The 22,855-nt window shown below is 37.0% G+C and overlaps 1 protein-coding gene across 1 annotated transcript in view; it reads right to left on the bottom strand.

The window, feature by feature from the left end:
* The window catches only part of A2M (alpha-2-macroglobulin), a 260,412-nt gene that overhangs the window by 83,639 nt on the left and 153,918 nt on the right, over positions 1-22,855 (bottom strand).

The following is a 22,855-nucleotide window of genomic DNA, read 5'->3' as shown; positions in this document are numbered from 1 at the left end:
TGGAGCAAAGGTATCACAAAGGTCAATTCTTTTTGATTTTTCAACCTGAAGTCAAGGAGGACCCACAGATTGGGGATTTAATTGGTCTTTGCTATTTGCTTTATGCATCCTTTATCTTTTCCTTTTCACTTGGTCCCTTTCTTCATTTCTGTGCCCTCTTACTCCATAATAGTAGGGAAGGAAGGAGGGAAAGCGTGAGCCAAAAACTGAGAGATCTAGTTGTGAATAATGGCTGGACCCTGATATTCCTTCCCTCACGTGCATAATGGAAAATTCACTCATTCAAAAGCATTTTTCTTCTTAACAATCCATTTTAATTGTTATTGCCCAATTGCAATTCAACAAATCCATCCTGTTTTCTTTTCGGGAATAAGTCAAGGACCTAGGATTTTACCCCAGACCACATCTTTATCCATCTATAATCTAGTGCCTTAAATACTTTCCTGAAGTGACAGTCCTTGACTTCTGGTCTAGGTCTCTGCTTGAATCAGGGGAACACTGAGCAGAGAAAGATTGTAATCAGTTTCCTCTTCTGTAATAGAGACAAATATTGTAACCCAGAGAAATGCTATAATCCTTTTCCTTTTTGTATAGTTGTGATCCTTTCCCTTATGTATTGGCTTTCAACTGCATATTAAATACCAGACATTGTGTCAAGTCCTGCAGATCCAGAGAGGGAAAAAAACAGTTTCTGAACTCCAGGAGGTTATGTCCTATTAGGAGGTAACATTTTAGGAGCTAAGCAAATAAAAAATGTATACAGAGTAAATACAATTTTTGGGGGGGTAGATTGTAGATTGGCATGAACTGAAGGAAGAAAGTTGATTCTAAAAGGTGATCTTAAAGGAGGCAGGGGATTCTGTGATTGCATGCAAAGTGGAGATGGCATATTATGAACAAATAACCAAAAAGAGTATATTAGAGAGTAATGTGCATTAATAACAATGGCTAATGTCTCTATAGTATATTGGTTTACAAAGTCCCTTCCCTACATGTTGTCATTTACTCTTCACAATAATCTGGAGAAATAGGTGCCATTATATTTTTTATGTAACAACATTTGAATGCAGATTCCAAGTTCAGCCCTCTAAACACGAGGGCCTCTGTCCTACCTTCAGTAACCTAGGAACAAACCTGGAAACACAGGCTTGAACTGGACGACTGAGTGTTTAGATGATAAACCCAGGATTTTGGATTTTTAAGACTCTTCTCCCCTCCAATCCAATATTGATATCCATATCAGAACCATCTTTTTTTATTCAAAGATCTTGCCAATCACTGCAGAATAATCTCCTGTGGTTCCCTACAGTCCATCTAGGAAAGTGCAGACTGGCCACTCTAAAGCCTCATACTGCTCCCCTGTACCCTATGTTTCAGAAAAAACAAGAGTACTTTTTAACCCTCAGAAGTGCCTGAGCTCTTACAATTGCAAGTCTAGATCCTCCTCTCCACCTTTGGCCAGACTTCCTACCCATTCTTTAAAGCCCAACTCAAAAGATGCCTTCCGCCCCCTCCCCATAAATGCTCCACTGACCTTCCTCCCCTGACCTCACAGCATTTTTGTCTTGCAAATTTCTTATGCACTTTTGACTCAGCATTGTGTATTATGGTTAGCCTTGAAGATTCTGCTTGACCAGAATTCTGTTTTTTGGTACCTTCCCCAGCCTTGTGCTGGGTGCACCCCAGAAACTATATACTTAATTTGAATTGATTGGCAAATACCTTCTTTGAGCAATGCTGAGCCGCAGTAATTTTCTCACACAGTAGACAACCCAGGCATTTTGGAGCCCTCTTATCCCCTTATTTAATTTTGAAAGGAACATTTAAAAAATAACTAAATAGAATCTAAAAATTCTATTTAATGAATTCTCATGGGAAGCATTTCCTGATGTTTGCAGTTAGCATACAGCATCGGACCTTTAATCTGAAGATAAAAAAACCTCTAAGAAGAGGAAAAACAATGTAGACTTAAGCTAACCTAGGTGAGGTGGGGGGATGGTTGGAGATCTGGAGGTTAACCCCAGAGGCTATTTTCCTTCAACACCTTCTCCAAGTCAACTTTTGCCTGGGGGTTTCTTAAGGATCCATTCCCCCCCCACCAGTTCCTCTTCCTTGGCTTCTTGTGCCTTCCTCCTTTCTAGCCCTCTTTCTTTCTCTCTCCCTCCCTCTCTCTCTCTCTCTCTCTCTCTCTCTCTTTTATCTTAAATTATATATATATATATATATATATATATATATATATATATATATATATATATTTTAAAACAGAAACATAATTTATCTGTATAAAATTAACAAAAACCATCTAGGCTGCATATTACTTGGCTATCTGAGGAAGTGCCTTCTCTGCTTCATCTGCAGCATCAAGGGAGGCCATCTGATATGATCTGATAATAGTCAACCAGTTCTTTAGCTCTAATTCTACAGTGTTTGTTTCCTAAAACTGGGACCTCTGCTTTTTCAGGCTTCTCACCATCTTCCTCTTGACTGAATAGATGTATTTTAATCTGAGCTTCCAAAAGGGTCTCTGTGGCTCGAATTCCCCATCCTTTCATTCCTATGAGGGCCCCCATGGGTCAAGCCTTGACCACAAACCTTAAAGGGCTTTTTTTCTTGAGGCTTGGGTCTCGTTCTCGGTCTCTGTGGACGAGATTGGTTATACTCTTCTCAAATAAGCTGGTTGTTGATGGTGAGGTAGAGATGTAGGTGAAACTGGGAAAGAGCTTAGAGAAAGACTCTTAAGTGATAGTTATTAAATTTACTATTTACAAGCTTTTTTTGGGGGGAGGTTTGCAAGACAATGGGTTTAAGTGACTTGCTGAAGGTCACTTATCTAGGTAATCACTATCTGAGGCCCTACTTGAATTCAGATCCTCTTGACTCCAGGGCCAGTGCTCTATCCAATGCCCAACTGAGTAATTCCTAAGAGATGCAAATAGCAAATAATCTATAGTTTCGACATACCCAATATGAGTGTCTATGATATACTCCCAAAATATTTGATTTAACAGATTTTTAGGAATTGCTCTGCCTCTTTTCCTGGTTTCCCTGCTCTCTGGAGTACCTTAAAATTCAACACTTCTCCAGGTTTCAGCTCCCTTCCAATTGCATTTATTTTCTTTAAAATCACCTGCTTTCCCCATCCTTCCCTCCTCTGCCCTACCACTAGCTTATTTTTCTTAGCTACTAATCCATATACATCTTATTGCATACACCTGGAAGTTCTAGACCTGGGGGATTAGGATTCAAAACTGAGACAATCCCTGCCCTCATGGAGGGGTGAGATGATGTGACTGAAAAGTACATTTTTGCTGTTTTGTAGTTTTTCCATGGTATGTCCAATGCTCTGTGACCCCTTTTGAGGTTTTCTTGGAAAAGATTTGGGAGTAGTTTGCAATTTCCTTCTCCTGCTCTTTTTTTTGATGAGGAAAGTGAAGTTAACAGGGTTAAGTGACTTGACCAAGGTCACACAGCTTGTTAGAATTTGAAGTCATGAAGATAGGTCATTCTGACTCCAAGCTTGGCACTATCCACTTTGACACCTAGCTTTGGTAAATAAATATAAGCTTTTGACTTTCTCTCTCTCTCTCTCTCTCTCTCTCTCTCTTTCTCTCTCTCTCTCTCTCTCTTTCTCTCTGTCTTCTCTGTGTGTGTGTGTGTGTGTGTGTGTGTGTATTTTGAATGACCTAAAATATAGCAGTCCTATGAATTCTGATGGGAAGCATCAGAATCCATTCATATTTAGTGATATAAATATATAATGATGGAGGAGGGTAGACAGATCAAAGTAGAGGAATCCTCTTGAAAGAGATATTCTTGGGGCTGAGCCTTACACTTGGCCCTAGGCTTAACTCAATGACTTGCCCACATCTTGGTGTAATCAAAAAAAATTCTGATCAGCTGCTCAAAATCTGCATCTTTGTCTTCTATTCAGACTCTGATCCAGAATGAGAAGGACCTGGAATAAGAGCGTTACTGGATGTTGGGAAATCTCTCCTACCATCAGACATTCTGGGAATAGGACTCAAAAACTTGATTTAAAGAAAGAGGGTTGAGTGGGGGATGGGGTTGGTGTTAGTTGGGAAGAATTAGTAGGGAAGGTAAAATTCCTACTGTTTGAAAGTATTTCTGTAATTGGAGTTGTCCCCATAATCTTCAGCAACCAGCTGACTGTCTTCCTTCCAGGGGAGCTTACCAGCTCCTTTACCTATGATTTCTTAAGGAAGAGATTTTTAAACTTTGGCAGTCTGGATTAACCTCTGGATTCCTGAGAATATTTTTAAATGAATAAAATAAAACACAATGATTTCTATAGAGAATCAATTACACTGAAATGTAATTATGAAAAAACTAAATAGAAACAAATTTAAGGACCCAAGAACCCCAATTCTTAGATGTGTCTTGTCCAGTGTGAGTCTTCTTTGTTCTTTGTGTGTTTGCCTGTTGTTACTGGAAATTCTGGAAATTTCAGATGATGGGAAATATATATTCTTTATTTAGACACCTTCCTCTGATCATCCCCCCAGTTCTTGCTCCATACCTTTAGACCAGCAGTTCTTTTCTATATTGTATAAATATTTTATTTGTTTTTCCAAGTACATACAATGATAATTTTTACCAATCATTTTTACTGCAAGATTTTGAGTTTTGCAATTTTTCTCTCTCCCTGTCTTCCCTCCCCTCCTTCTCCCCCATAGAAGGCAATCGAATTTATTTGAAACCATGCTCTAAAAGGAAGAAATAAACATGAGAGATAGCAAAATTACATAATACATAAGACAACTTTTAAAAATTGAAGATAATAAATTTTGGCCTTCATTTAAACTCCACAGTTCCTTCTCTGGATATGGATGGTATTTTCCACTACAAGTACCTTAAAATTTAGGCCAGCAGTTCTTAAAGACTTGGTCCCTAAAATCATTAAAGGGAATCCATGAATCTGAGACAGGAAATCCAAATCTATTTTCTTAATCATGCTAATTTTTAATATCTGTTAAGTATATTTATCAGTAGATAAAATCCACATGAAGAAAAGCTCTTTGGGGGTGGCTAGGTGGCACTGTGGATAGAGCAGTGGCCCTGGAGCCAGGAGTACCTGAATTCAAATCTGACCTCAGACACTTAATAATTACTTAGCTATGTGGCCTTTGGCAAGCCACTTAACCCCGTTTGCCTTGCAAAAAAAAAATCTAAAAAAAAAAAGAGTGATAAGGGCCCCTGAGACCAAAGATTTCAGAAATTGTGTTGTGGTCCCTTAATAAATGTTGGACGAATGAATAGAATCAGATTATATGTATTTTAAATGAATAATTTGTAAGAGTGTAAAGTATCTGCAGACCAAAAAGTTTGAGAGCCTGTCTTAGGCATTTGATAAATATTTGATGAATGGATAGAATTTGGAAATTATGGTCATTTCAGATACACTAGTACATTAAATGTCCATCAATATTAAGCATAATGGATTAGAGCTGACTGCCCTGGAAAATAATTCATCATGTTTTTTCTTATATCATTTTATTTACTCTATATTCTCTGTCCTATCCTGTCTAAACCTCTCAGGCTGACCATAGACATTTATTATTTCTGCCTAATGTCTATAATTACTTTTTGTTAAAACTTTTCAATATGTCATATTTTTCTTCATTCTAGGAATGAAGTTAAGAAAACACACACACATATTTATGATGATTAAATTAAATCTAACCAATTCAGTTCAATGTAACAAACATTCATAGAAATATTATTATTATTATCATCATTATTATTATAATATATTTGGTACTGGGCATACTAAGCTGAAAAAAATGACACAGTTCTTGTCCTCAGAAACCTTATAACATGGACTCACATAAGTATGATAAAGTTCTTTCAGAAAATTTGATGTACAAGGTACAGTTAGGAGCTAAGATTGCAAAATGGTCATGATAAAGACTTTTACTCAAAGAGATTGCCATTTAATAAAAGTGAAAAGATACAAATACAAACAATTATCAGAGAAGGGAACACTATGATAAGTATGAGGGGAAAACCCAGAAAGCCTTTTACTCAGTAGATGCCTAATAAATGTTTGTTAAACTGAATTGAAGGAGAAATTCAGTGAAGAAGAAATCACTATGAACTAGGAAGTTAGGAGTTAGATCTGAAAGAGAAGGGACAGTCAGAGATGGGAGTGGTGAATGTACAGATAAAAGAAGGGAGTGTTTTAGGGATGAGGAGTTAAAGAAGTCTGGCAGAAGAGGGAAGGAAGAAATACTCTCTGAAATCTAGTCTATCAGTATAATTATAACTGTTTTGTAATCTTCAATAATTGAAAACTGGTATTCACAGGTCATGTGACATTGTAGATAGTGCAAAAGGCAACGCTATCTATGATGGCCAAGGAGTTGCATTGCCATTAATTGAAAGTGTGCAATGTGTATTTGATATCTACCAATGCAATGTTTCCAAATGCTGCCAAATACCTGGAAGCTTGTATGCATTGGCTTTCTGTTTCTGGAAGATGATAGTAAGAACATAAGCTCCAGGTTAGTGGTTGATGTTTCACGTAGCATGACCTGCAATACCCAACCAGGAGTCATTGCTTCATAAATGTGAATTCAGTGTTGATATGCATGTTCGAATGGGGATACTTTGTGCATACTACCAATATCAGGTTCTTTGTTGTGTATTCTGTTATGCTGTATAATATGGTATATGAATATTCAGTGTTTTTGCATGTGATCTAAATATATAATGACTCCATGGTTTGTAGTTTATAAATATGTGTATGATATGTAACTTGACTTTTAGTAGTATAAATTGTCTTGAATACTATGAATGTCATGAATTATGTACCTTCACTGAAGCTCACTATGCTAGTCATATTTATACAAACCTTGTAGAATGGCAGTTTACATACCCACAGAAATCTTACTGTAACTCAAATGATTTTCAGGTATTTAAATTTTTTTGCTGAGGAGGAAGCTATAAGAGTATAGGGAAAAGTCTATTTCAGACTTTGCCTCCTTTAGACTTTGAATGGTTTCTTTGAATGTCCTATTTACAGACTATAAAGGGTATACGTACTCCTTTTGGACTTTGATCACTGTAGACTTCTTTACTCCTTTAGTTGGCAAGATGCTCCTTCAGAAGATTATAGGACCTTGGTTGCTGGATGAAGGCAAATAATACTCTCAAGAAACCCTAGTCTTTGGACTCTTGATCAATCACTGTCCTTGGACTGATATATAAAAAAAGAAAGAAAGCCAGCTTAGAAGAGGATCATTGTTGGCAGGCAAAAAGAAAACCAGATATGACAAAAGAACTCAGGTCTTAAGGTTATTCTTCACCTTTTCCCATGTGCCTCTTAAAATTTTTAGTAATAGGGTAAAGGAGATTTCTTTCTCTCATTTCTTTGCACCCATCTCCCATCAGTAATACAGCTCATTAGTCTTAGGCAACCTTTTTGAATGAAGCCTGAAAAAGAATTTGAAGACCTTGCTTTCTCAATCCCTTTCTTCCATATGGGATATTGTTAATTTGAGAACTTCAGGGAATCTAGAAGCAGTGTCAAGAAAGTTGACTGGAGGTAATGAGAAAGAATCTTGGACCCAGAACTTGAATCCTGCCTGGAAAATGGTGAGCTTCAGAGCCAGGACTTTTGCTGATCCTATTATTTGGGTTCTGGATATTTCCTAAAGTGTATTGTTTCAATATGTCAGTATAATCCCAAATTGGAGACAAGAGTGACTAGAGCAAAGGCATGCAGGAATATCCATCTGGTTGAGAGTACAAGACTAGTGAAACCAGGAGTAATTCCAGGGCATCCATGGCCCTATAACATGCAGCACTTTAGGTGGGAGTTGTCTCTTATTAATCATACTATAACACAAGCATTCCCTATGTGTGCCCTTCTAAATGCGAATGGTATTTCATCCTTTTCTTTGGTGGAAAAAGTCACTCATAACAATAATTACCAACATTTATACTCTTCTTCCTTCCTTCCTTCCTTCCTTCCTTCCTTCCTTCCTTCCTTCCTTCCTTCCTTCCTTCCTTCCTTCCTTCCTTCCTTCCTTCCTTTCTTTCTTTCTTCTTTCCTTTCTAATTCCCTCTTTAGTGAAATTTATTTCTGTTTCCAACTGTATGTGTGTGCTTTCTTTCCTCCTTTGACCAATTAGGATGAAAAGGAGGTTCAAATATCAGTCATTCTGCTCTCCCTTTCTTTGTTTGTATTGATTTCTACTTATACACTCCAATTATTTGAGAAAAATTTCCTTCCTTATTCTCTATTTCCTTCTCCGGTGTATTCCTCTTCCTTTCTCTTTCCATTGTTTTTTGTAGGTTTTTGCTAGGCAATGGGGTTAAGTCCATTTTTTTTAAAAGATTATCAAGACCTTATAGAACTACTCCCTTTGTCTAATTAGATTCACTCTACCACTCCTGGTGAAAAGCTTCAGAGGGGATACATTTTTCATCTGTCAATATTAGAATGTAAACAGTTTACTTTGTTTTGGTCCCTACAAGTATTTACATAAGGAGTGATTGGAAATACTTTTTGTACCCTACAGGATTATATTCAGTTTTTCTAAGTAAGTTATTTTTGGTAGTAAGTCTATATCCTTTGCTTTCTGGAATATCATGTCCCAAATACTCTGTTACTTTATAATGTTGGTTGGATTTGTGACAAAGAACAGGGTAGTGAGTGATGAAGCTTCCAATCAGCACCTGTTCCTTTAGCCTATATTGATTTAGGCCCCATAATGCCCTCATTGCTTTACCCTGTGTTGGAATGCTTTTATAGTAGATACTCCTGGCCAGATTCCACTCCCAATGTCTGTAGACTACTCTATTTGTTTCTCTATGTGGAACTTAGTTAAAAAATTGACTCACTGTGATTTTCTCCTTTGATTTTCTGATCAGGATTTAAGCTGGTATATTTTCTAAATTTATTTTGGGAATTGTGGGAGAGGAGGAGGAGCTCTGTTCTTCCTGACACTGTCAATTTGAAGACTTTGATTGTAATCTCACCTCTGAAGTTTATCATTTTACACGACCTTGTTCAAACCATAGCCTCACCAAGTCTTAATTTCTTCACCTGTAAAATAGAAATAATGATTCTTGTAGAATCAACTATACAGACTTGTTGCAAAACTTAAGTGAGTTAAAATCTCTTTGTCTGGAATGTAATATAAGTTTAAAAAATATTTGTTGAATAAATAAATGGTTCTTTCTCTCAAGTATGTAAACAGACTCTTCAGAGAGAGAAAATAATCAAAGTACCTATTTCATCAGCATCCAGATGATTTTCCTTGAAAACCTACTAGATTCTGAGTCATTTAACTATCACAGCATAATATAGTATGGGGTCAAATCTCTAGCTTCCTTCAAACATTAGCTGAAGATTCCAGAGAAGACCTTTCTTGATCCTTCCAGCTAGTGCCCTGTATTTATTTACTATGCATTTCTTTCGGTTTGTTTGTGTGTATGTGTGTGTGTCTTTTTGTCTTTCTCTGTATGTGTGTGTGTGTCTGTGTGTGTGTGTGTGTGTGTATGTGAAGCAGTGGGGTTATATTTACTTAAAAAATCTTAAAAGACTGTCAATTAGGGCACCCTCAGCTAAGTGACTAATTAGTTGCCATGATACTGAGGTAGACAAAGACTGATCCTTTCCTGGGCCTCCCTGAATCATTTTCCCAGCCCTCCCTGGAATCAGGCCTTGCAGTGGAGAAGTCTGCTGAGTCATGGACTCTTCTGGCTCCCCAGTCGATAAGGGGCACTCTACATCATCTCTAGCAAGTCCTTTAGAGCTGAGTCATCCACTGTCCAAAGACTCCATGACCCCAAAGATTCCATGTGGTCAGTTGGAACCATGAAAAGTGGCTCTCAGCCCTTGTCACATTTTCATTTACTGAATTCAACCTTTGTTGAATTGTGGACCATTGCAATGCACTGAGAGAATGAATATAAAAATCATATTATCTGATTTTTGTATCCAGTGACAGACAGATCTTAACTTTCAATTTCTTCTGTTTGGAGAACAGAAAGTTACTGTTTGGAGGAGGGAGGTTTGGGGAGTTTCACACTGTAAGGGTTTATTAAATGCCTATATGAAGAGTCAAACATGACAAAACAACTATCACTACAACACAGCAAGTATTTTGCCCAGCCCTTTACAAATATTCCTTCCATAGACAACCTCAGTAGAGTTGGGTGCTCTTGTTATTCCTATTTTACAGTTGAGGAAACAAAGGCAGACAGAGGTTAAGTAACTTACCCAGGAATACATCACTATCTGAGGTAAGACCTGAACTCAGATCTTTCTTATTCCAGGTCCAGTTCTCTATCTACTGTACCACCTGCTCTGGGATTACATTATAATAGACAAAGCAAGGAAGATGATAACATCTTTTTAAAATGTTCCTTACTGCATCTCTTCCCAATTCTTTGCCAGAGGACATTTCCATTTTTTTCTTTGAAAAAATATTTGTTACACAGAATGGTTCTCTGGGAGAGAAAGGAAGAAATTAGGGTGATGTAAAAAAACAAAAGAGCAATAAGAATTTATTTTGAAAAATATATTTTATTTTTTTCCTGGTTACATGTAGAAAAAGTTTTAACACTGAATTCCATGTTTTCTCCCCTCTTCCCACCCATTATGAAAATAAGTTATTTGGGGGTGGCTAGGTGGCACAGTGGATAGAGCACTGGCCTTGGAGTCAGGAGTACCTGAGTTGAAATCTGGCCTCAGACACTTAATAATTACCTAGCTGTGTGGCCTTGGGCAAGTCACTTAACCCCATTGCCTTAAAAAACCAAAACAAAAAAGAAAGTAAGTTATTTGCTATAGCTTATAAATGTGCAATTGTAGAACTTTTTTTAAAAAGGAAACTTTCCTGGATTAAATGAAATTGACAAATACTTGCAAAGTTTATGCTACAAGATGAGCTTTCTAGTGGAAAGTCAAAAATTTAGAAATAAAGATATTGGGACTTGAATTTAATGTAACATGTGACTGTGGCCAAATATTTTCTTTATTGTTCAGTCATCTGAGTAGTGTCTGACCCTTTGTGATCTCATTTAGCTTTGTCTTGGCAAAGATATTAGAATGGTTTGCTATTTTCTTCTCCAGTTCATTTTACAGATGAGGCAAACAGGATTAAGTGACTAAGGTCAGATTTGAGCATATGAAGATGAGTGTTCCTGACTCCAGGCAGTGCTTTGTCAACTTTGCCACCTAGCTACCTCTTGAACAAAGGATAGAGGTATCAAATAATAAATTCCTAAAGCTGGTCTATACCTTGGAAATTGTTTAGTTTAACTGTTTTTTTTCTTTTTTTTAGTTTTTGCAAGGCAATGGGGTTAAGTGGCTTGCCCAAGGCCACACAGCTAGGTAATTATTAAGTGTCTGAGGCCTGAATTGAATCAGGTTCTCATGACTCCAGGGCTGGTGCTTTATCCACTGAGTCACCTAGCCCTGCCCCCCCCAACTCTTTCCTTTTAAAGATAAGATTAAATGACTTGCTTGAGGTGACAGTTGCATGAATCTCAGAAAAATGGGACAATATTGAATATAGATAATTGTCTTAAACTGAATTCAGAACCAATAGTTCATATTTACAGTATTCAGTTTTGTGAAAGCTTATTAAACCACCATCCACCCCAATTTTGTAAATAAGATAAGAAAGGATAATGCAAGTATCATTCTTTTGTTGTTGTCATTGATGTTGTCATTGTTGCAGGCGAAAATGGGATAGTATTATGGAAAGAAGAAAAAACTGGGACTCAAGGTCAAGTCTTTTGAATGCTTTCTACTATAGAAAATAAGCTTAATTTCCTGCAGTGATGTTTTGTCCTTTGTTCTTAAAGAAGACCATAATATATATAAGGGGAAGTAAGCCATGATAAGCACGTGAATTGGATTTGAGTGATGGGCAGCTGTGCTCAGTCATCAGCCTCACTGTCTCCTCCAGAGCCATCTGGGTCCAGGAGTCAGATATGAATCTGGATGACTGGAGATGGCTCTGAATGTGAGGCAATCAGGATGAAGTGACTTGTCTAAGGTCACACAGTGTCAAATGTCAAGTGGCTGAGGACAGATTCTAACTCAGGTCCTCCTGACTCCAAGCCCAGTGCTCTTATCCACTGCGCCACCTAGCTGTCTCAACTCACTGGAGTAGAACTAAGGCAAATTATTAAATTGAAGCCAGAAGGATGTAGTTCATTCATTAGAAAGTGAACTTTCAGTGTCAGTCAACATTTGTTAAGTGCCCCCACAGGCCAGACACTGAGCTAACTCTGGTGAAATTCTGGAAAGGATTTTTGAAAGCATGGTTCAGATGAATCTATACTTGGCAGAAATGCACCTGAGGGAAAATTCTTGTCACCTGTTTCCTAGAGGGTTTCTGGACAGTATTCTATCCTTCACAAAAATATTTGCTTCTTTACCACAAAAGAAAATTGGTGCGATTTAATCTAGGCTTTTGCACTGTGACCATGGGCAAATTATTTATTTCTCTAGATTTTCTATTCCTTATCTGTAAAAGGAAGGGTCTAGGATTCAATAAATACAAACATATGCAAAAATAATTAAATTCAAGGTAGTTTTAGAGGGGGAGCATTAGAAGTTGGGGGAAATGGGGTCTAGAAAAGTTTCATGCTGAAGATAGAGCTTGAGTTGCATATCCATGGAAGAGTGAGATCAAGTAAAGAGGGAGTATATACAAATATTCAAACATTTCATATATATATATGTATATATATATATACATAAATATATATATATATGAAAGTTAGCATAATGACTAACTTGTTTTCATTGGTGAAGACAGCTCAAATAACCTTTTGGTTCCATTCTATTTATTAAGCTCCTGTCAAGATTTTCAATCAGCATTGCATGGTTGTATGAACCCTTCACCTATGTCTCCTTCCTATCTCCATTTTGCCTTACTTAATGAGATTTTATTTCCCTTGATCATACTGCTCTCTGCTGGCTATTTTGAGCATTAACCAATGGAGTTTGTCCTTTGAAAACTTTGGACATTTATCATCCACATAGAGGATGTCTCTCTGATTATTTATTGTAAAATGCCAAATTAAAGAAAAGTAGGTACAGATAAAACCAATTCATTGTCTGATTCTCCAATGAATTTATAAGGAGTATTAAAGGCTTTAGGAAAAATCCCTTTGATGCTTTCCATTTGTTCTTCCATGCAAGTTTCATAACACATCAAATGTAAATATTATTTCATGATATCGGTTTTAATAAGGATTAATTAAAACAGTAGCAATGATTTATTATTGTATAATCCATTGATATTTTTACAAAGCACTCTAAAACCTATGATCTCGATTCTTTAAGAAATGATTCTTTTAGGGGCGGCTAGGTGGCGCAGTGGATAAGAACACTGGCTCTGGAGTCAGGAGTACCTGAGTTCAAACTTGGCCTCAGACACTTAATAATTACCTAGCTGTGTGGCCTTGGGCAAGCCACTTAACCCCATTGCCTTGCAAAAAAAAAACCCAAAGAAATTATTCTTTTTTACATATATAGAAATTGTACTATCTCCAATTTACAAATGAGGCCGAGAATCAGGGAGGTAAGTTTATTTTCCCCAATTCACATATGTGGGTGGGGAATGAAATTCAGGTATTTTTCACTCTTACATAGAAAGTAACCAACATGGGCGGCTAAGTGGTGTAGTGGATAAAGCACCGGCCTTGGATTCAGGAGTACCTGGGTTCAAATCTGGTCTCAGAAACTTAATAATTACCTAGCTGTGTGGCCTTGGGCAAGCCACTTAACCCCATTTGCCTTGCAAAAACTAAAAAAACCTAAAAAAAGAGAAAGTATTTACATTTCTTTTAAACACAGTAAATAAAATGTCATCAGTCTAAATCTTCAAAATAAAAAAGTTTCATTGATTCTTTGTTTTAGTATCCATCACTTCTAGCTAAGTATAGTCTATGTAATAGAGTTACAACTTCTTTTTTTTTATAGAGTTACAATTCTTGAGAGTTATTAGTGTCTTTCTCCCAAGTAGGGTTATAGCCACTGTCATCCCAATGTATAGCAGTCTCATGGATAGGTCATGAGTGTCCATAACTTCTGGCTAAGTATATTCTTTCTGTTAGAGTAAGAGTTCTCAAGAATTATGAGAATCTTTTTCCTATGCTGGTATATATAGCCAGTTTCATCTTATTGGATAGCAGTTTTTTTCTTTACCCCCCCTTTTTTTAACCTTTTCACATGTGATTCCTTGTTTTAACACTAAGTAATTTTTTAAATATCTACCCCCCCCACCCTGCCTCCCAATTCCAACTGAAAAACAAATAAACAAAAACAAATGATACAGTCATATCTGACAGTTTTGCCTCCTCTCTGACTGTTTCTGGCAGTGAGTTTCATTTTGGGTATTACTATTATTCAGCTATTAGCTTCCTTTTTTTTCACTTGTATTATTAGTCATTGAATATACTTCCATATTTTTTAATCTTTTGATATATTTATGGATCTGTAGTCCTAGTGATAATGGGTAATCCTGGTATCTATGAATCATCATGGTACAATAGAATGACAACTGGATTTGGAAGCAGAGTCTTAAGTAAAAGATCTTGCCTCTGCCACTTGCTACCTTGTTATATATAACAAGATACTTAACCTTTCTAAAACTCAGTTTCCCCATGCGCAAAAAAGCGGAATAGATTAGATGATCTCTAAGGTCCCATACAGCTCTACATCTATGATGAATCCATAGTTGCTTTCTCATCCTGTGTGGCTCTTGTTCATTCCCTACTCCAAATTCTCCCTTCCTCCCCCACCCCAAATCATTCACAGATCCACAACCTTAACTCTGTAAAAATTCCCATTCCATGACTCTCAGTTATACAATAGCTCTGGAAGGAAAAGATGTTCCTTCATTTTAAGATGCCGACGAGTAGGATGTTAATGAAACATTTAAGTATTTTTCCTTCTGTGTTTCCATGGAACTCAATGATAGTCCTACTTGTTGTTGCCCATATTCCATACTATTTTCTTATATGTATTTTTTGCATAGTGTGTTCTCTATGCCTTGGAATAGAGGCAACTAGGTGATGAAATGGATAAGAATTTCACACCTGGAATCATGAAGACATGAGTTCAAATTTGATCTCAAGCATGAGGCCAACACTATAGTAGGGGCTTAATAAAAGTGTTTCCTTCCTTTCTAAGACACTTCCTCCTTGCCTCTTGGAACCTTTAGCTTGCTGTAAAGTTTGGCTCAAATGTCACTTCTTTGACAAGGTCGATCCTGACTGGTGCCCCTTTCCTTCCACTTAATATTTTCATGATGTTAAAATTATTTTAAATTTGTTTCATATCTATTTATCCATCTATTTATCTTTCTGTCTGTTGCTCTATCTTTACTTAACTGTATTATCATTTGTAATACCTCCTTGCAATAGTGCAATGTCATTTGACTTATCTGATAGAAATAATCAGAGGGTCATTTGAAGTTGCCTTTTTATTTACATCTTATAAAGAATTTTCTATGATTTTGACTTAGGCATTTTGTTCAACCAAGTGAAATATTGTCAAAAATAAATAAACACAATGAGATTTTATATTTGCCACAGCTTTTATTCCCTTTCATGACTAGAAAGTATGTTCTTTTGGAGAATATTGTTTGCCAAAATCCATCTTTGGCAAAAGATAGTAACATCCATCTAGTCTCTTCACTTGCCTCCCTCAACAATATCCTTAACACAAGTAAAGATTATTCTTACAAAAATGTTTCACTAATAGTGTTGTAAGCACAGGGATTGATGGTTATTGACATATTCCTAATAATTTTTTGGGGGTAATTAGAGCTAATATTTAAAAAATCTGTTATCCTTCCTTCTTTTAGATGCCTTCAGAAACAATTCCTCAGTACCCTTAAAAATTTATTCCTATGTCAGTAATGTCATTTTTTGTTCATTAAGCTTTAAGCAATTTTATTTTTAAGTGATTCATATGGAAAATACCATCCATATACACAGAGAAAGAACAATGGAATATAAATGCAAGCCAAAGCTTCCTATTTTTTTTAATTTAAAATTTTTTAAATTAGTTATATATGTAAAGCCTATAATAGATTACTCTCTGTCAGGGGGAGGGAAGGGAAGGAGGGAGAAGAATGAGAAACTCAAAGTCTTATAAAAAAAGATTATTGAAATGTAGAGACTATTAGACTACCTTCTGTGGTAGGTAGGAAGAGGGAAGCAAGATTGGGGGGAAATTGTAAAATTCAAAAATGAATAAAATTAAAAAAATGATTGTTGAAAATCATTTTTCTATGTAGTAAATATATATATATACATATATATATATATATATATATATATATATTTTAAATGGTTCACAATGCCATATGACTCTCTTCTTAAGAAAGCATTCCTTCAGGAGCAGGTAGATGGTGCAGTGAATAGAGCACCAACAAGGACTCAGGAATTTAACTGTAATCTCAGACACTTAATACCTGCTTATTTTCTTTAACCCTAGGCACTTAACCTCATTGCTTTGCAAAAATCCAAAACCAAAACAAAGCAACAACAACAAAAAAATATTCCTTAACATACATGGGGGTTTCTGCATAGCTTACAAGCCTAAGCTTTTTTTTTCCCAAAGTAATAGGGTTTAGTGATTTGCCCAAGATCGCATAGCTAGGCAGTTATTAAGGGTCTGACGTCACATTTGAATACAGGTCCTCCTGACTGCAGGGCTTCTTTAGCAGAATATTAACTCTTTAAAAGCAGAAATTATTTCTTTTTTGTATTTGAATTTGTATCATCCAGTACAATATATTGTATATAGTGGGAATTTGCTGAATTAAATGCATTGAGTTCTCTCATTTCTTCCTGCTGAATCCTTTTTTTGCAACATAGTTTTCATTGACTTTTTTTGCAAGGCAGTGGAGTTAAGTGACTTGTCCAATGTCACACAGCTAGCTAATTCTTAAGTATCTGAGGTAAGATTTGAACTCAGGAGTTCATGACTCCAGGGCTGGTGCTCTATCCACTGCACCACCTAGCTGTCCCTATTTTTATTAATTTCTTATAAACTTTATATCTTCTCATCCTCTGGACAGATTCTGGCACAAAAGTTTACAGTTATTTGTTTTGTATAGGGTTAAGTAACTTGCCCAAGGTCACAGAGCTAAGTAATTAGTAAGCCTCTGAAGGTGGATTTGAATTCAGGTCCTCTGACTCTAGGGCTGGTACTCTATCTACTGTGTCACCTAGCTGCCTCCAGTTATTTGCTTTTGAAATTTATTTTTATAAATGCTTTTCATGAACACTGCAAAACACAATGATCAAATTTCTCATTAAACAATGTTTATGTTTAAACTAATTCCACTAACTTCTTTATTTGCCTCCTCAAGGAGAACCAATGTCAATGGCACCTAGCCAAGCCAGCTACGAAGATGGCAGATTCTTTTTCCATTACACTAATTTGATCACATTTCTATTCTTAGAAACATCCAAACATCTCCATTATGTACTGAATAAATAACAAACACCAATGGTTGGCATTCAGTTGCCTCTGTAGTCTGTATCCAAACTACATAGCCATTCTTGTCCCACACTACATTACACTCATCCTTCATTCTAATCAAACTGGATGAGCATGTTTTCTTACTCTGAGACTTTGCTCCCTGGAATGTATATCCAATTTCTCTCATGACTGACTGGATATATTGCTCATCTTTGAAGTTCCAAATCAGCTGCCTTTATATGATGCCTTCTCTTATTTCCCTAGCTAGAAATGATCTCTCCTTTTAACAATATAATGCTCCACATTCATTTTATACTGTTACAATATTCTAAAATTTTTATATTTGTTTGATGAGGGAAGATGAACACTATTAACTATTGCGAAATGAACACTAGCTCCTTGTCATAAAATCTCTAGCCAGGAGTTTTGAGTCTTAGTTTATAGTTATAATGATATTAGATTTATAATCATTATTGATACTGCTTGGTGTTTTCTTTGATTTACTCTTCTCTCTAGCTTTAGTTCCTAAATTGGGGTTTTGTGCAAGGGCCAGGCTTTCCCTTCTGATGTGCTTTTGGGTAAGGTGGTTGGCCCTGCCTGGTCTTGCCCTGTGCTAATCTCTACATCACAAACTTAGGCATCCCTGGATCTTTGAGTTTCAGAGCACACTGGATGTTCAAGTTCTTCTCTTTGGTGATTCAGGACAACATCAGGGTCCTCAGTGCCCCCAGCCCTAATCTGTGCCTTGGCATCATGCTAGTCATTGCTGTACTGGTTGCCATTATTTGTTGCTATTCCATGAGAGTTTCAAGTACCTGCCTTGGGCATTCTAACCATTCTAGGGCTTTCTCAGCTAAATAGTTGGGTAGCATAATGGCTGGAGTGTTGAACTAAGAGATCAAGAAAAACTGAGTTTGAACCTTGCTTTAGGGCTCTGTGACTGGAAGAATCACTCAATCTCTGTCAGCCTCAGTTTCCTCATCTATAAAATGGCAGAAAAGCTAAGGAATCAATACTGAGATAGAGTCTCATAATTTGAATGCTTCAGAATGATATAATGTTTCTTTCCCCATACTCTTAGATTATTATTACTTTTGAGCCAGATGTCTATGTCATAGAAAGGTCAGAAAGGTAAGAGTTAGAAATAATTCAAGGATTTTCAGATTGAGAGCCACTTATTGGACACTGGAAATATTATATTCTTTGGAAAAGTCAGGAATTTTACACTGATTACTCACTGATGAAATCATTTGGTAGGTGATACAAGTATGCATTCATCCATCCATACATATTCAAATTTATAAGCATCAAAGCCTTTGTTCTTTTTTTGATAAATGTGCATGAATATGAATTGGTAGTTTTGAAGTGAAGCAATCCAAACAATCAATAGAAACATGAAAAAATATTCTGAAATAGTAATAGAGAAATGCTGAGGTTCAACCTATGTCCATTACATTGAAAAAAAGTTGATAAAAATGGAAAATTATGATGCTGGAAGGGCTATAGGAAAATAGGCATCCACTATTAATGGTACTTTTTTTTTTTTTAGGTTTTTGTAAGGCAAATGGGGTTAAGTGGCTTGCCCAAGGCCACACAGCTAGGTAATTATTAAGTGTCTGAGACCAGATTTGAACCCAGGTACTCCTGACTCTAGGGCTGGTGCTTTATCCACTGCACCACCTAGCTACCCCTATTATTGGCACTATTAATACATTATTTTCTTTTAGGTTTTTTTTTTGCAAGGCATATGGGGTTAAGTGGCTTGCCCAAGGCCACACAGCTAGGTAATTATTAAGTGAGTCTGAGACTAGATTTGAACCCAGGTACTCCTGACTCCAAGGCCAGCGCTTTATCCACTACACCACCTAGCCGCCCCTATTAATGCATTATTAATAGTTGGTCCAGTTATTCTGGAAAGCAGTTTAGAAACTCATAAAAGACTAAGTTGTTCAAACCCTTTGAACTAGACTTATGTTCCAAAGAGATAAAGCAAAGAGGAAAGGCCTTTGTTATCTATAGTGTGGCATAAGATAAGCCTATAAGTTAAGAACCATATTAGACAGTTTACTCATACATTATCCCTTAGTGGCCATGATTAGCAGTTGTTTACTATGTCACACAAAAATTTGTTCCTCAAACCGAAGTGATGATGTTCAGGAAGTGTGTTTCCTTCTTTTATGATTTTTGTCTTGGTAGGACACAAAAATCATGACTTTTCTTTTTTTTTGTTTTTTTCAAGTCAATGGGGTTAAATGGCTTGCCCAAGGTCACACAGCTAGATAATTATTAAGTGTTTGAGGCTGGATTTGAACTCAGGTCCTCCTGACTCCAGGGCCGGTGCTCTATCCACTGTGCCACCTCGCCACCCCTAAATAGTATATTTCCTTTGACTGAATAACCTTTGTCTCCTGAGCAACAGGCTTATGATTATTCAGTAATAATATATTTACTTTAAGTATACATAAATATCTCTTGTATTAGTTCAAATAAAAAGTTTTTGCTCTAAAACCAAAACAATTATAAAAGTTATAGCCTTATATTCTTCATTTTCTACTCTTAGAGCAGGGAAAAGAAAGAAATCCTCTTCCCATTCTCCTTGTTTCATTTAATTTCGGATAATTAACTCTAGGTGGAGGCATCGAGTCAGAGAGATAATAGCTTCTTTGGGGGTCAGCCCAAGTAGAGAAGCCAGTCTGTGTGTGATCCCTGAGGGGATCTTGGGCCTGGTCATGGATAGCACAAGTGAGAAAACTATGGCCCATATTAGATAAGCAATTTGCCCAAAGTCACAAAGGCAGTAGTAATAAGTAGGGTTTGAACCCATATCCCTGGATTTCAAGATCTCTGCTCTTTCTATCATATCATGTTTTAGAAATGAGATTAAGTGGATAAGGATAGAGCATTATCAAGCAATTGTAAGGGTTCTGTAAGGAATCTTCATCATAAATTTATATTGGGTACTACTACTTTCACTAAATCTCCTTCTTATCATTATGAAGAGATGAGCTAAGTTTCATGCCAGTGGTTTACAGTTAGTTCTTATTAAAGCTGAAATAAAGGCTTTCAGTAAGGACATAGTAATGAGATACACATACACATGTGTATTTATGTGTGTGTGTGTGTGTGTGTGTGTGTGTGTGTGTGTGTGTGTGGTGTAGGGTATTCAAGAAAGACTAGTACCTCTGGTATGAGGGCTGCCAAGTCCTTTTCAGGGCTGCTTTCCACATTAGGTGTCCACCTGACTCAACCAGCTCTCACCTGTGACTCCAAGAAGTTGTACATGCAAGGTGACCCCACCGTACTAAACCATTCTGGTTAATGGACTAAACCAGGTGAGGGTAACTGAGGGGTCTCAAACATACTAGTGAGTTAGGAGGTATCTACCCCAAGCATGTTTAGATTTCCACTGGCAAAATGAGTGCATGAGACCAATTTGTTCTAATGGCCAGGAAGGCAGCTTAAAGCAGGTGCTTTAGAGTGTGGTGTGCTTAGAGGTTGATTAGACATCAAAGATGTTAAGGTTATCCCCTGCAACCTGAGTCATCATTAGTAATCTTGACTTTTGTCTTATTATGGGACTCTAATGACTCTGGAAGAGAGAATGAAGCCAATACCTTCAAGCAATTCTACCTTACTTAAATCCAATTTATACTCAAGCTGAAAGACAACACCCATACCATTTTTTTATCTACCTCAAAGTCCTGTGGCAATAGGCAAACAATGAGTAGCAAGTGGAAATATACTGTGAGTTATGGTCACCATTCTGCAAATAGGCAGTCTAAGCCATAAAATTGTCAGCAGCCTCCTGAATGGATATCTGAGGAGTATTTATAAAAATATTTTTATTAAATAAATATTTTATATTCTTTCCAATTATATACAATAGTAGTTTCTACCTATCATTTTTTGTAAAGTTTTGAATTTTATAATTTTCACCTTCTCATGTCTCCCCATCCCCTCCCACAGAAAGCAATCTAATAATCTTTGATTCCATGTTATGTATTGATCAAAATTGAATGTGTTGAGAACAAAAATATATACATGAGAAAGAAATAAAATATTAGAGATAGCAAAATTATGTCGTACATAAGACAACTTTTTTTTTTAATTGAAGGTAATAACTTTTGGTCTTTGCTTAAACTTCACAGTTCTTTCTCTGGATACAGATAGCATTCTCCATTTCAGATACCCTAAAATTGGCCCTGATTATTGCATTGATGTAGTGAGCAAGTCCGTCAAGGTTGATCATCATCTCATGCTGCTGTTAGGGTACATAATGTTCTTCTGCTTCTGCTCACCTCACTCGGCATCAATTCATACAAGTCTTTCCAAGTTTCTTTGAAATTCCATCCCTCATGATTTCTTTTTCTTTTTTTTTGATTTCTTTTTTATTCTCATTTTGTACAAATGTTTTTTTTACATTAATAAAATATTCTTGTTTACAAGTAAACCAAATACCCCTTCCTGCATGAATACAGATAGACTTGCTTGGGCGAAAAAAGTAAAGAGGAGAGAAAAAAATTAAAATAAAAAAATAATAGTAATAATTGTAGGTATGGCCAGGTGGCGCAATGGACGAAGCACCAGCCCCGGAGCCACGAGCACCCGAGTCCATATCCAGCCTCGGAAACCCAATAATCACCCAGCCATATGACATGCAAGCCACCTGATCACCACTGCCCCGCAAAAACCAAAAAGAAGAAGAAAAAAAAAAGACCCAAAATAAAATAAAATAGTAATAATAGTAGGGCTGGGGGGTGGCAGACAGAGTATTGGCCCTTGAGCCAGGAGCACCTGGGTCCGAATCCGGCCCCAGACACCCAAAGATCACCCTGCTATGTGGCCCCAGGCAGGCCACCCAGCCCCACTTGCCCTGCACCCTCCCCCAAATAATAATAACAAATAATGTGCTTGAGTCTTTGTTCCAACACCAACAATTCTGTCATGGGTGGATCACATTCTTTATGATAAGTCCATCACAAGAATTACTTCCATATTTTTCCACCGTTGCCATTGCTGATCGCAACTCCCTCCTTTCTTATTTCTCCACTACCATGTACTATATTTTCTCTCTCCTTTCACTCTGACTCTGCTGTAGGGTTGCTGAGTGGTGCAGCAGACAGATCCCTAGTCCTGGGGCCAAGAAACCCTGAGCCCCCATACCACCCCTTAGGCCCAGAATCCACCTGGCCCTATGGTCCTGGGCAGGCCTTCCAATCCCAGCCCCTTGCAAGAAGTAAGAAAGAAAATGTGTTATATCTGACCACTCTCCCCCCATGATCCATCCTCTCCTCCTTTATTCACATCCCCACCCCTTCCCCCTGCTCCCCCTTCCTTCTTACTCCAGATGTCTATACCCCATTG

Source organism: Macrotis lagotis, chromosome 7 (assembly GCF_037893015.1).
Source record: "Macrotis lagotis isolate mMagLag1 chromosome 7, bilby.v1.9.chrom.fasta, whole genome shotgun sequence".
NCBI classification, from domain to species: domain Eukaryota; kingdom Metazoa; phylum Chordata; class Mammalia; order Peramelemorphia; family Peramelidae; genus Macrotis; species Macrotis lagotis.
The sequence above is the reverse complement of the archived record's forward strand: the minus strand, read 5'-3'. Positions and strand labels throughout refer to the sequence as shown.